Below are 7467 nucleotides of genomic sequence, written 5' to 3'. Positions count from 1 at the left end.
TCTTTGCTCCCTACTTTTGCATTCCAGTCACCAGTAATGAGCAATACATCTTGATTGCATGTTTGATCTATTTCAGACTGAAGAAGTTGGTAGAACTCTTCTATTTTTTCAGATATAGTGCTGGAAAATGAAAACATTATGTATATCAACAGAACATTGAAAGATATCATGCTGAGAGATGAACCTCTTGAGCTAGAAGGCACTCAAAATACTAGAAGAGCTGCTTCCTCAAACTTGAGTTGACCATGCTGATGCAAATGGAATAAAGCTTTCTGGACCTTAATTTGGTGATGGGGTACAAGTCAAAATGAGGAGAAACAGCTGCAAATACCCACTAATAAATTAGAACATAGAATGTACAAAGTAAGAACCTAGGACAATTGGAAGTTGTCAAAAATGAAATGGAATGCATAAAGATCAATATCCTAGGCATTAATAAGCTGAAATAGACAGGTATTAATCATTCTTAATTTGACAATCATATGGCTTACTATGCCAGGAACAACAAATTCATCATCATAAAGAACATTTCAAGATATATCTTGAAATACAACACTGTCTGTGATAGAGTAATATCCATATCCCTACAAGGAAAGCCAGTTAATGCTACTATTGTTCAAATTTATGCACGAACCGCTAAAGTCAGTGATAATGAAATTAAAGAATTCTACCAACTTATTCATTCTGAAATTGATCAAACATGCAAAAAACAAGATCTATTGATAATTACTAGTGATTGGATTGTAAACATTATGAGTAAAGAAGTGTCAAAAGTTGGAAAATATGGCCTTGGTGATAGATAATGATGATGGAGATCATATGAAACAATTTTGCAATATCAAGAACTTGTTCACTATGAATACTTTTTTAAAGAGCTCTTAGAAGTTGGAATACATAGGAAGCAAATTGACTAAATTTTTCAGAAAAGATAGTGGAAAAGTTTCATATCATCAGCTAAAACAAGGCCAGGTGCACACTATGGAACAGACCATCCATTGTTCATAAGCAAGTTCAGGCTGTGACTGAAAAGAATGAAAACAAGTTCGTGAGAACCAAAATATGACCCTGAACATACCCAACCTGAATTTAGAGACCATGCCAAGAACTGATTTGATGCAGTAGACACAAGTGACTGCAGACCAGAAGAGCAAAATGTGATTAAAAAGACAGGTAATAATGAAAAGACCAAAATGGATGTCAGAAGAAACTCAGAAACTCATAGAGATGCTAAAGTGACTGAAAGAAATGACAAAGTAAAAGAGCTAAACAGAAACTTTCAAAGGGTAGCTCAAGAAGAAAAAATATTATAATGAAATGTGCAAAGACCTGGAGGTAAAAAACCAAAAGGGAAGAGCACGCTCTGCATTTTTTAAGCTAAAAGAACTGAAGAAAAATTCAAGCCTCAGCTTCTAATACTGAAGGATTCCATGGGCAAAATATTGAATGATTCTGAAAGCATCAAAAGAAGATGGAAGGTATACACAGAGTCACTGTACCAAAAAGAAATGGTCAGTTTTCCACTGTCTCAAGAGGTAGTATATGATCGAGAACTAATCATACTGAAGGAAGAAGTCAAGTGTAATAAAGATATCTGCAAAAACAAGGTTCTAGGAATTGTTGGAATACAAGTTGAAATCTTTCAACAAACTGATGCAATCCTGGAGGCATTCACTTATTTATGCCAAGAAATTTGGAAGGCAGCTACCTGGCCAACCAACTGGAAGGGATCCTTATTAGTGTCCATCCCAAAGAGAGGTGACCTAACAGAATTCAGAAATCAAAGAACAATATAATTGATACCACATGCTAGTAAAATGTTGTTGAAAGTAATTCAAAACACCTCTGCAACACTACATCAACAAGGCCAGAAACTCAAGCCAGATTTAGAAGAGGATATGAAAATAAAGATATCATAGCTGACATCAAATGGATCTTGGCTGAAAGCATAGAATATGAGAAAAAGGTTTGCTTGTGTTTTATTGACTATGAAAAGGCTTTGAACAGTTTGTATCATGACAAGTTAGTAAAGAATGGGTATTTTAGAACACTTGATATTGTTCATGAGGAACCTGTACATAGACCAAGAGACAGTCATTCAAACAAAGCAAGGGGATACAGAATGGTGTAAAATCAGGAAAGGTGTGCACCAGGGCTATATTCTTGTACCATATTTATTAAATCTATATGCTGAGTAAATAACCTAAAAAGTTGGACTATATGAAGGTGGATTACATGCCATCAGGATTGGAGGAAGATTCATTAGAAACCCTCGAAATGCAGATGATACAACTGTGCTTGTTGAAAACAAAGAGGACTTGAAATATTTACAGATGAATATCAAAGAAGATAGACTTCAATATTGGTTACACCTCAATGTAAAGAAAACAAAAATTTTCACAGCTGGAGCAATAAATAACATCATGATAAATGGTGAAAAGATTGAAGTTGTCAAAAACTTCATTTTGCTTTCATCTGCAATCAATACTCATGGAAGAGCAGTCAAGAAATCAAATGCCGTGTTGTATTTGGCAAATTTCCTGCACAAGACCTCTTAAAGTGTTGAAAAGAAAAGATGTCAGTTTTAAGACTAAGGTGTACCTGATCCAAGTCATGGAGTTTTCTATAGCCTCATATGCATGTGAAAGTTTGACAATGAATTAATGCATTTGATTTATGGTGTTTGGGACTGCTAGAATGGTCCTTAGATCAGGATGGTGAGACTTTTTCGCTCATACTTCAGACTTATTATCAGGAGGGACCAGTGGCTGGAGAAGAACATTATGCTTGGTAAAGTGGAGGGTCAGCTAAAAAAGGAAGACCCTCAATAAGATGGATTGGCCCATAGCCATCAATACTGGGCTCAAATGTTAACAAATTTGAGAAAACTGGACAATCAATAAAAAATATTGTTGTTAAATGCTGTTGACTTGCTTCTGACTAATAATGACCCTATTAAGGCATTCAAGGAGTGGCTGGTGAGATTGAACCACCAACCTTGTGGTTCAAACCAACTTGAAGTACAGTGCTTATCCTACATCAGTGCCCTTGATTTATGTTGTTGGCAAATAATATTGAATATATTATGGGCATCTAGAAGAACAAACAAATCTATCTTGGAAAAAGTGCAACTTGAATGCTCCTTAGAAGGGAGGGTAGATTGTGATTTTTGTACATTGAACATGTTACTAGTAGTGATAGGCTCCTGGAGAGGAATTTCAAGCTTAGTGAAGTAGAAGGTCAGCAAAAAGGGGAAGACGCGCAAAGACTTCAGTGACACAGTGGCTACAAAATTGACTCAAGCATAGCAATGACTGTGAGGATGGCACAGGACTGGTTGGTGTGTTGTTCTGTTGTACATAGGGTACCTGTGAGTTGGAATCAACTCAATGGCATCTAACAACAACAGGTGCACAACTAAAGGCAGTGAGTATTGTTATGTTCCAGGTCTGGCTTGGGATGAAGGAAGGACTTGCTATGGGCATGCAGATACAAATCTGCCAATTATAAAAAGTATTATATAAAAGTATTATATTGTAAAAGCAAAATGCCTAATGAAATAACCACATTGAAATTTCAATCAACTTAACAACAAGTGGAAGGTCTAATGAAACGTGAGTGCAAGTAACTCATTTGCCATTGAAACCATTTAAGGAAGAGAATGTTGGGGTGGGGGGATCCTATAATATCTGCTCTAACTGTTGCAATCTAGAGAATTTATTAGCATGGCAACAATTGTGAGGTTGGCCTAGGATTGGGCAGTGTTTCATTCTGATCGTGCCACTGTCTCTGGGTCTATGTACAGGTTCCTCAAGAGCACAATTAAATGTTCTGAAATTCCCATTCTTTGCAATCTTATCTATATAGCTTGTCATGATCTATACTGTTGAAAGTCTTTCCATAGTCATTAAAGCACAAGTAAACATCTTTCTGGCATTTTCTGATTTCAGCCAAGACCAGTCTGTGGTCAGCAATGATATCCTTAGTTCTACATCCTCTTCTGAATCCAGTAGTCCATAGTATATGCATAAGTCCTCTCTTACACCATAATTCAATATTGTTCATAATTCCGAATCTTTGTCCAACTTTCACGTGTATTATCAGTTTATTGAAAGAACCATGATTTGGGTCAGGCCTACTTTAGTCTCCCATGTAACACCTTTTCTTATGTAATGCAGAGGCTACACAGGAAGCCTCCTTTACTGGGCATGTTGTAGCCTCATTTTAGGTATTCCTATCCGTTATAAGGAGCTCTGGTAGCGTAGTGGTTACGAATCGGACTGCGAACCTTAAGGTCAGTGGTTCGAAACTACCAGCCGCTCCGCGGGAGAAAGATGAGGCTTTCTACTCCCGTAAGGATTTACACCCTTGGAAACCCTGTACAGGGTCGCTATGGGTCGGTTCCGACTCGAAGGCACTTAACAACAACAACAAATCCGTTATAGGCAGAAGATGGACTTACAAGCTTTCTAAGGTGATGGTTCTGGCTAATCCTTTCTCTCCCCCTCCAGTATCTATTGTATAATGTTATGCAAGGAAAACCAAGATTCAAAAGAGGGAACCTAGAGTCAGGGGGCATGGAGGAAGGCAGAATCTCCATTGAGTACTATCCAATCTGTCTGGGCGGAGCTGATGAAATGAAATGCAAATGGGTCACTTGTGATACAATAGTGAATAATTGTTATTAGGACTGATTGTGAGGGTTGTAAATGTAAAGGTAGACATTTTATAGCAAGGAAGGGAGTGATCAACTCTCCAGTCTAGGAGCGGAGGTCTCTAGGACCATCAATGGAGAAGAGCCGAGAGCTGGACCCTACACAGAGAAGCAGCAATGCCTGAGATAGAGTCAGAGACGATGACATGGAGTGATGAAGCGGCTGGGGACTTTGGGTCCAGAGAGGGAGAGGGACTGTGTGCTGAAGACTATGTGGGGGTGCGGGGGGGGAGTGTAGGCGGCGGGTCTGTAGAGTACACCCTTTGGTTGGTTGATGATGCATGGAGGGGATTGGAACCATGGCAATGAAACGATATACGATAGAATGAATGTAAAACTAAAGTTCTCTCATGTAAACTATCATATAATTCACAATAATTTAAAAAAAGACAGCTAAACATCTTAACAATATTTCCCCCCATCTCCCCATTCCAACCATGTCTCAATCCCTGTATCCCAGAGCCCTGTTATTCTAAAATTGTGCATACATCATTATTTACCTCTGTCCCACTTTTAGTATGGGTTCTTTTTCTCAGTCTTTTACAGTAGTGGTCCGATGCAGTATTTCTCCTTTTGTGACTGACTACTTTCACTCAACATAATGTCCTCAAGGTTCAACCATGTTATGCGGTGGCTTGAAGCTTCCTTGTTATTTTTCAAGGTAGCATAATATTCCATTGTGTATATGTACCACAGCTTCTTTATCCATTCTTCAATTGATGGGCACTTTGGCTGTCTCCATCTTTGTGCTATTGTAAATAGTGCTGCTATAAACATTTATGTGCATATATCTACTCGTGTTATAGCTTGTATTTTTTGGAGGTAAATAGCAAGTAGAGGAATTGCTGGATCATAAGTTATTTCTATTTCCAACCTTCTGAGGAAACACCATCTTGCTTTCCAGAGAGGTTGGACCATTTTGCAGTCCCACCAGCAATGCAGGAACATCCCAGTCTCTCCACATCCCCGCCAGCATTTATTGTCCTCTACTTTTTTGATCTTTGCTGTTATTACTGGTGTGAGATGATGTCTCATTGTTGTTTTGATTTGCATCTCTAATGGCTAGTGATTGTGAACATTTCTTCATATGTTTGCTGGCTGCCTGGATCTCCTCCTTGGTGAAGTGTCTGTTCATGTCCTGTGCCCATTTTTTAGTTGGGTTATTTGTCTTTTTCTTGTAGAGGTGTTGTAGTTTCCTATATATTTTAGAAATGAGTCCCTTGTCTGATATATCATTGCAAAAGTTTTCTTCCCATTCTGTGGGTTAATGTTTTACTCTTCTGGTGAAGTCTTTTGATGCACATAAGTTTTTAATTTTTATTATGCTCCACTCATCTATTTTGTCTACTTTTGTTTGTGTAATTTTCAAAATGTTTGATAGTCTGTGCATTCCCTGACTTAGTGCCCTCACATTTGTCCCTATTTTTTCATTGATGGCCTTCATAATGCTGGGATCCACATTTAGGTCTTTAATCCATGTTCAGTTGGTTTTTGTATAAGGTGCGAGGTGAAGATCTTGTTTCAATCTTTTGCATATCACTTTCCAGTTCTGCCAGCACCATCTGTTGAAGAGACTATCACTTCCCCATGTGATATATTTAGGTGTTTTGTCAAAAATCAGTTGGCTGTATGTAGATGGGTTAATTTCTGGATTCTCATTTCTGTTCCATTGATCTATGTAGCTTTCATTGTACCAGTACCAAGCTGTTTTGACCAATATAGCCGTGTAGTAAATTTTGAAGTCGGGGAATGAGAGGCCTCCAACCTTATTCTGCTTAAGCAGTGCTTTGCTTATCCTGGGTCTCTCTCCTTTCCATATAAAGATTGTAATTGTTTTGTTTTGTTTTTTCCATATCATTGAAGAATGTTGGTGGAATCTGCATTGGGATAGCATTATATGTGTAAAATGCTTTTAGGTAGTATTGACACTTTCACAATGTTAAGTCTTCCTATCCAGGAGCATGGTACATTCTTCCATTTTTGTAAGTCTCTTTTAGTTTCTTGTAGTAGTGTTTTATAGTTTTTTTTGTATAAGACCTTTGTTTCTCTGGTTACATTTATTCCTAGATATTTCATGCTTTGGGTGGCTATTGTAAATGGTATTGCTTTCCTAATGTACTTTTCAACTTTGTCATTTTTGGTATAGAGGAATCCAACTGATTTTTGTATATTGATCTTATATACTGCCACTTTGCCGAATCTCCCAATGAGGTCTAGTAGCTTTTTTACTGAGTCTTTGGGGTTTTCTACATATAGGATCATATTGTTTGCAAATAGAGAGAGTTTTACTTCCTCTTTGCAAATTAGGATGCCTTTAATTTCTCTGTCTTGCCATATAGCTCTTGCTAAGACTTCCAGCACAATATTGAATAGGAGTGGCGACAAAGGGCATCCTTGTCTAGTTCCTGTTCGCAGAGGGAAGGCTTTCTGTTTCTCTCCATTGAGATTAATGTAGGCTGCTCGTTTTGTATATGTGTTCTTAATTATGTTGAGGAATTTCACTTCAATTCCTATTTTTCTTGAGTGTTTTTATCAGGAATGGATGTTGGTTTTGTCAAATGTCTTTTCTGCATCAATTGATATGATCATGTGGTTCTTTTCTCTTTTCTTATTTATATGGTGGATAACGTTGATCGTTTTTCTAATGTTGAACCATACTTGCATCCCTGATATGAATCCCACATGATCATGGTGTATTATCTTTTTGATTTGTTGCTGGATTATGTTGGCTAGGATTTTGATGGGAATTTTTGCAT

This window comes from Chrysochloris asiatica, unplaced genomic scaffold (genome assembly GCF_000296735.1).
Source record: "Chrysochloris asiatica unplaced genomic scaffold, ChrAsi1.0 scaffold00167, whole genome shotgun sequence".
NCBI classification, from domain to species: Eukaryota; Metazoa; Chordata; class Mammalia; order Afrosoricida; family Chrysochloridae; genus Chrysochloris; species Chrysochloris asiatica.
This window is presented reverse-complemented; position numbering follows the sequence as displayed.